Genomic DNA, 7,988 nt, shown 5'->3' on the forward strand with positions numbered 1-7,988 from the left:
TCGGTAATATCTAGTCAACTTTTGAAGATTATATTTCATAGAACCCTTCTACCACGTTTAAATTATTTTCATAATATTAATTCTATATACATAAAATAATACATTATCACATATAGCAAATCATACGTTATTACTGGGACCACACTTGAAATATATTTATCGTCTTGCTTGCCTGGCAACGCATGTGATAATTTTATGATAATGTTGGGTGTTTCGTAGTAGGTTTGATTAAAGAAGACAGAAAAAGATATACTTTTTTAATTCGTGATAATATTTTACTTAATCTATTCTACCAAGAAGATAACATTTATGGCAGGTCTGGTGCGGGAAGAGGATAATCAAAATATGAAAACATTAATTTAATTTTATATTAATAAGAGAAATAAAAAATATCCAACTAAAAAAAGGTGAGTTTCATTGCTATTTCTTACTTTTTTTATATTAATTTTGGATGGTTTATATTTATACAATAATTTTGTATTCTAAGGAATCACTAAAAATAGATATGTTGATTTAATTGTTTAAAAATATTTTACACAAATACTCTCATAAATATTTATTTTTTTTCAAGTTAGTGCAAATAAAAATAAAATAAAATGTATAGTGATAAGAAAAAAGAAATATATATATATATATATATATATATATATATATATATATATATATATGATATTTTTATATTGATTTATCTTATCATGTACAAAAGTGAGTATTCTTCGGACTCAAAACTACTTCGCACTAATATCTTGAGTATTATTTATACTCATAAATCACTCTTAGTAATCCCTTCAATACTCTTTCTACATTATTAACAAATCTTATTTTCTTTTATTTTTTCATACTAATTGTATCTTTTAAAGTTTTCTAATTTTAGGACATATTTGTATTTCTTTTACTAAATAGATGTTTTGATAAATTTGTACTAATTTTCTTATTTTAAATAAAAATTCTATTTTATTTTTTAATATATTGATATTTTACCTTGTAGGAAATAAAAATAAAGGATATGAGAAGTTGAAACTTTGGAGAACTCACTAGTACAATAAGAAGAAAAGACACCAGTTATTTTTGCTTATAGGCATCGGTTCTGCAACCGATGTAACATCCCCATAATTATAGCATCAAACTATAATAGAGTTCTTACATCATTGATACAATAGAACAGTTGATAGAAGGAGGAATAAGAGTTTTCCTCATTATTATACAAACCCTCACTGTTAATTCAAACTAATTACACTCCACACCTTAAAACAGAAATAAAAACATAGGTTTCCTTATTAAAACTATTCTTCAGTCGATCCTCCATCTAAGGCTTGCTCCACCGGCATATCACCGACTTCTGCTCCCATCCACCGGATGATCATCGCCAATCAAAATACATAACACAAAATAACAACCAAACAACAGACAAAGCAAGGGTGAGCTAATGCAATACAAAACATCATAGTAAATTAAATTAATAACCAAACTTCCATCTTATAAGTTAAATTACTCAATAATATAATAAACATACCATTATCATTCGTAAACTCCACTCATTCGGATAATCGTATGAATATTGAACTCTTAGCTAGTTCTACACTTACAGTGGTACTTTTACTCAACTACATCCTATCCTACTCTGTCCCCAAACTGGATCTTCGGACATGGATGTACTTATTCGCTAGCTCAATTATTCTATCCTACTCTGTCCTCCAAACTGGATCTTCGGATATGAATATCACCACTGAAGCTACATCCTTCCTACTCTGTCCACTCACACTGTGGATCTTCGGTAAGGATTTTCCACTCTCCACCACATAGCTTTCTCTCTAAGTGAGATCGAGACTATTGAGAGCATAAGAATGAACCCCTAAGTCGGAGTTCCTATATTCATACGTACAGTACTTGACACAAAATCAATAAGGAGTTCCTCCTTGGAACTCTATTATACAATTTCCATTCATAAATACACATGTCAACATATTATCATCTTTAGCCATATCTCAAGAAAATAATTCTCACATACTCAGACATTTCACAACCTCACAGAAACATCACTTATTAACACATAACTCTTTATGGTCTATTAATTCGAACCCTTAAGTAGTTCAAACAGCTTAGATACCTTCACTAATAGCTCCAGAAGGGTCAAAAACCCCCATATCGACTTAAAGAACGTCCAAAACGGACATCCAGAACTCCCAAAACGTAAAAAACATTAAAACACTAAATTTGTTACGCATAACTCGCTTCAGCGAGTTAACTCATTCACTCAAGCGAATTTACTATTCCAAAATTACGAAAATTCACTTTCCGGACTATAACGACTATTCCTTTCATCATACAGATTTTCTAGACATCCAAAAATTTATCTCCCATCAACAACCCATATTCATCCAAATCTTATAAACATCTAAACTAAACATATAATTAAAAAGGCAGCGGATAATTAGTACAATCCAAAATTTCCGATCAAGACCTAGTCTCCTTTTAAATCCATAAACAGATTCAAAATCTTCGATCTATATGTATACCTAAAAACTTCCACCGATTCAAAATACTTAATACGAACAAGATCTCTTCAAAACCATCAAAACAGAAACATATCCCAATTCCAAACCGTACATCAATTCAAAAGATACAATAAAAGTAGAATTTCATTCTAAAATCAAAAAGAGAATCAAAATCCTAAACATATACCAAATTTAAAATCATACAGAAACAAAAAGACTCAAGGTTAGCTCCCCTTACGGTTTTTTCCTAAGCTTGCTTTCAAACGGTTCCCCGACGTTCCTCTGCCTTAGAATTCCTTCTCGTGGCTCCAAACTTAGCTCTAAAACTTCTCTGGTCCAATGCTTTTAGGTAACAGTTCTCAGATTCAACTTAGGAATTCTCTCAGCCCCAAAACCCTCTTAAATAACCAGAAAAACGTGTTTAAATAGTAAAACGCGTTTACTGAGTCAAAACGCGTCCAAAACGCGTTCAAAACGCGTCCAAAACGCGTTCAAAACGCGTCTAAAACGCGTACAGCGAGTGAGTCTGATTTTGACAACTTTGTCAGTCCGGTTGAACCCCTTCCCGATGTCGGAATTACGCGTATAAGTACTCGAATCGAAGCTATTCGAGTCTACTTTCTAATGGAACAAGAATCAACTTAATATCTAATTTGTACAATTAATTATAATTAAAATACCAAACCATGTCAAAGTTGACCGCATTGTATTTTGCATATAAACTTTAACTTTTGTTACAACTTGATACATGTTTGGTTTCTTACTCTACTAATGACCTGAGATTCACATTTTCCTTTAATTTTTCAGGGTCTTACAACCGAGGCATATATGGCCAAGGTAAAAAGGGTAGGCTTTATGCCTCGGTCACGGACTGAGATGAAACAAGATAGGATATGCCTCGGTTCTTAGATAACTGAGGCAGTAGCGTGTTTTTTTTTTCAGATTTTAGGACTCGGTTCATACTATCATGCCTCGTTTTACTTTATCAGGTTGCAAATGAAATGGTAAAAACAGCATATGCACATCCTGTTTTCAATTATCAGGAAATTAACAAAGTGAAAGGTGAAACAATATGGTAGCAAATCAGTGAGATTCTCAATTGATACCTGCGTTGTTTCAATTTCTAAGGCTAAATCTGAATCGCCACGGCCACTGTAAGACCCATTAAAAATATTTACCTTAATAGTATCAATTTTATTACTAGTAGTAAATTTCTTTGTGAATGGAAAATATAATAATAAGTTTATGTAAAAAATAAAATGTGGAAAGCTAAATAAGAAATTTTGGTAGCTTAAATGGTAGAAAATTGTGGTGATTTCAAGAACATGGGTTCAAACTCTTTTCTACCTTTTTGTAAAAAAAAAATAATTATAGTGGATAAGCACTCCACGTTTGAAATCATTATTGAGGGATCATATATGTCAAGTGGTGATTAAAATATTAATATAATAAAATAATATTAAAATAATAAATAATATTAAAAAAATTGTTAAATAGTAAAATTTTTGGACTATAAATAGCCATGAGAGGGGAGGTTATTCTGCACAAAGAGATGAAGAATCAAGTGAGAAAGCTTGAGAAATAAAGAAGAAAGAGTTAGGAAGAAATTTTTAGTTGCAAGAAGAGTAGAGGTTCTGGAGGGTTTTCGGGGAAACAAATTCTGAGCAAGAGATTAAGTCTGGAATAGAGGTAGGGGAGCTAACCTTTCTAAGCTTTTATATTATAATTTAGTATTGTTTTATTACTATTCATGTCATGAAATTCTGTGTGAATACTGTTAATGAAAAACATATGTGCTTACTGTATATCTATCTATATTGAATTTTTGTGTTAATATTATATGCTGTTGTTTTGAATCTGTAAATAAGAAATTTGTTAAAAACTAGTTGAGGAACACTTTGGCTAAGGAAAGACTTGGTACTTAAGTTGTCCATTGTGACACACCTCTCTTTCCTAGAAGTCTACTCGATAGGTTTTTAACTTAAATCCTATTGAACAGATTAAGTATTGTTAAACTATTATGCAATATACTCAATTGATATAAAATATGTGATGGATTCATCTTTCTGGAAGGATAGGAAGATGTCTAACCGGCTATGCCAGATTCAACTTCTTAGTTCCCTAGAACTTTTATATTAAGGTTTTATTTGTGATGGTAGGATAAAGGAATCTTAAAAACCGGAGTTGGTACATCCCTGATCATAGAGCAGCCTTGGTCAAATTCAGTAAGTTGTGACTAGTCATATGTACTGGTGTTTATGGTGAGTTTGATTCATCAAACATTTGATTCTTCTCTGGTGACCATTTATGGTGATATTTTAGTATTGTTAATTTACTTTGTGATATATTCATTTTGTATGATTTCTGTGATGATTGTATTTTATTATATTGGATTTGAATTTATGCATCTGAACATGATATGAGTATTATGGGGAGATTTTGTAATGGTATAATATGAGTTGAGGAATATGAGCATGGTATGAGTCTCATGGAGAGATTCTGTAATGATATGGTATTTGTGTATATGTTGATGTTGAGGGTCCTGTTGTTGGAGGTTATCCTGATACTCTAATAATCATCCAGTCTCAAGTAGAGAAGGATGAATTATGTGGTGAGAGGGGCAGAAGGTCCTGGTCTATGTGCCGATTTTGGATATAGTGTTGAGGACTAACCTTTTAGATGGTATGGAGTATTTTGGAAGTGTATTTGTAAGAAGAAGTAGAAGTCATCACAAGTGCATAACCTCCCGTGACCGCTCATCAATGTATCATCCGAATGAGTGTCTATTGGGTATTGTGGGATGAGTGTCTATTGGGTATTGTGGAATGAGTGTCTATTGAGTATTGTGGGATGAGTGTTTCTGGGGTATTGTGGGATGAGTGTCTATTAGGAATTGTAGTATGATGGGATAAGTATCTATGGTGCGATTGCTATATGATGGTATGAGGGTGTCTGACATAATTATTATATGATGTTTGTTGAGTGTATCAAAGTAATTATGCATGTTTTATAAATGATTTGTTGCATGTTAGCTCACCCTACTCTTTGTGTTTGTGTATGTGCGATGATCGTATAATTCGTTATACGGGAGTAGATGAAGGAATGTCGTCTGATTCAGTGCCAATGAAGAAAGAGATAGAAGAATAAATTAGAAGAATTCGAGTTATATTTATGAGTTTGTAGTTGAAATCTGAGTTTAAAACATATATATATATATATATATATATATATATATATATATATATATATATATCAACTACGAATTATCAAGTGTGAGATTATGGGATGTTACAGTCACTGGTTTCCTCTTCTCCCCCTCCTTCCATGAATCCTCTGGCGTTGTCATCCCCTCGGCCCTCCACCCTCACTCCTCCGTCCTCGGGTGGTTCTCTACTCGCCGCCGATCCGCACCGGGGTCCAGTGGTTCAAGCCCCATTTCTCGACGTCGTCAACATCAACCCTGCTTTCCGCGGCCACTACGGTGCTTTCAGCCCCACCTCGAGCCTCCCCACACTCGACTGTGGGCTCCGTGGCTCCCCAATGGATGAAGCTGGTGACGAGAGGCTCGCCCGGATGAAGCAGGCCGCCAATGACCAGAGGAAGCTCGACGGACGGCGGGAACACTGTCTTGACCACGCGACGGGGAGGCAGCGGTTGAATGGCAGCACCAGCATCTAGATCATGCGTGATAAAAGGAATCGCGAAGCAATGCGAGAACACTGTAGCGGCGCCGACCACCTATCAGCGACCCTGTGGTGGAGACGATGATGGAGCGCTTGAACGCAGCGGGTCGCTTGGATGTAGCGAGAGAGAAGAAAAGTGGAGAACTTTTTTCTTGGATGTAGTAGAGAGAAGAACATTGAAGCAGTAGGTAGGGTAACTGTGCAGTAGTAGGTAGGGTAACTTGCCTCGGTTATACCTTTAACCGAAGTAATACACTTCTACTGCCTCGATTCCTTCCTCCAACCGATGCCTATACGCAGATTATACGCTTCGGGTAGTTTCTAACCGAGGTAATATGACTATTATGCCTCGGTTCCTATTGAACCGAGACCTATAAGTTCACTCAAATTGCGATACTGCCACCGCATTTATATTTGCTTCGGGTTTATGCAAACCGAGACCTATTAGCCACGTTAGAAAGCCTTTCTTTTACTAGTGATTGATTGCATAGTCACATTTGATCGATGAAAGTGGATTAGACAAGTTGCAACAATTGGACTCTTAATCAAAAGTTTAAGTGTGGTTTATTATAGATAGTTTAGAATTTGTATATGAATAATTTTATAACTTCACTTAGTACAAATAAAGTAACTTGTAAGACATCTCACAACTCAGATTCCCAAACCACTTCACTTGAACTTCACTAATTCCCAAACCACTTCCTTAGACATCTCACAACTGAGATTGGGTATTTTCAAGGCCTTTCTAGTGTGAGACTTTTGTTGTGCTTAAATCAACAAAGAGGTGTAATAAGCTCAAAATTTAGCTGCAAAGGAAAAATGTTCAAGGTAGGCTCTATTTGGATAAGTGGCTTCAAACAAAATATATCTAATATCATCTCAAAATTGAAAATTTTGTTGATGATGAAGGCCAAATTTTCATTTGATCAAGAATGCTTAGAAACGTTTTTTAATGCTGAAACATAAATTGAGCACATCCATAGTAATAGTTATACCGGACTAGAATCATAGTTTTGAAATTACATGTGATGCTAGTGACATAGTAGTAAGGGTTTTCCTAGGACAAAGGAAAAATAACCAATTTCATGTAATCCATTATGCTAGTAAAGTGCTCAATGAGACGTAAGCAATGATGCTACAACTGAAAAAAAGCTTTTAGGTATATTCTAGGATTAGAAAAGTTTTTTTTATACCTCATAGGATCAACAATCACAATTTACATTGATCACACAACAACTTAATACCTCATCACAAAAAGTGATTATAAGTCAAGATTGATCAAATGAATCTTGCTACTACAAGAATTTGATTATCATTAAAGATAAAAAAAGGGGAGTGAAAATTGTGCGGAAGACCACTTGTCGAGACTTTGTAATTAAAAGGTCATTAATCAAGAAGAAGAGATTTTGGAAGAATTCCTTAATAAGAAATTGTTTTTAGTACAATTAAGTCATTAGTTTGTTGACATGGCCAATTTCAAAGTAGTTGAGGTAATTCTAGAGGAATACAATTGGCATAAAAGGAAAAAACTACTAATATTGGTGGTAGGTGTTTGTAAAAGCTATTATTCATGTTGGTGTGTTCTGTTTGAAATGAGTTTGAATATTTGTTACCCTATTGAATCTTTGGATTATGGGAAATTGGTTATTTATGTAAGCTATGTGAAGGTAAACGAGTTATGTGCTTATAAATATTATATAGCTGAAATATTATTTTTGATAGGGGCTATTGTTATTATGCAATATAAATGGATGTGTTCTTGATATGCAAAAAGGCATGGTATAATTTGATGTGTTGAAATAATGGTTGA

General features: G+C 33.9%; 1 long non-coding RNA gene across 1 annotated transcript; it reads right to left on the reverse strand.

Moving 5' to 3' along the window:
• Positions 1-1,021: 1,021 nt before the first annotated feature.
• LOC128196532 (uncharacterized) lies at positions 1,022-2,952 on the reverse strand. The gene is made up of 2 exons (XR_008248945.1): positions 2,734-2,952; positions 1,022-1,339 (listed from the first exon to the last, which is right to left on the reverse strand). It is a non-coding gene; the product is annotated as an uncharacterized LOC128196532 (long non-coding RNA).
• Between the last annotated feature and the right edge of the window lie 5,036 nt (positions 2,953-7,988).

This window comes from Vigna angularis, chromosome 5, assembly GCF_016808095.1.
Source record: "Vigna angularis cultivar LongXiaoDou No.4 chromosome 5, ASM1680809v1, whole genome shotgun sequence".
In the NCBI taxonomy this organism is placed as follows: domain Eukaryota; kingdom Viridiplantae; phylum Streptophyta; class Magnoliopsida; order Fabales; family Fabaceae; genus Vigna; species Vigna angularis.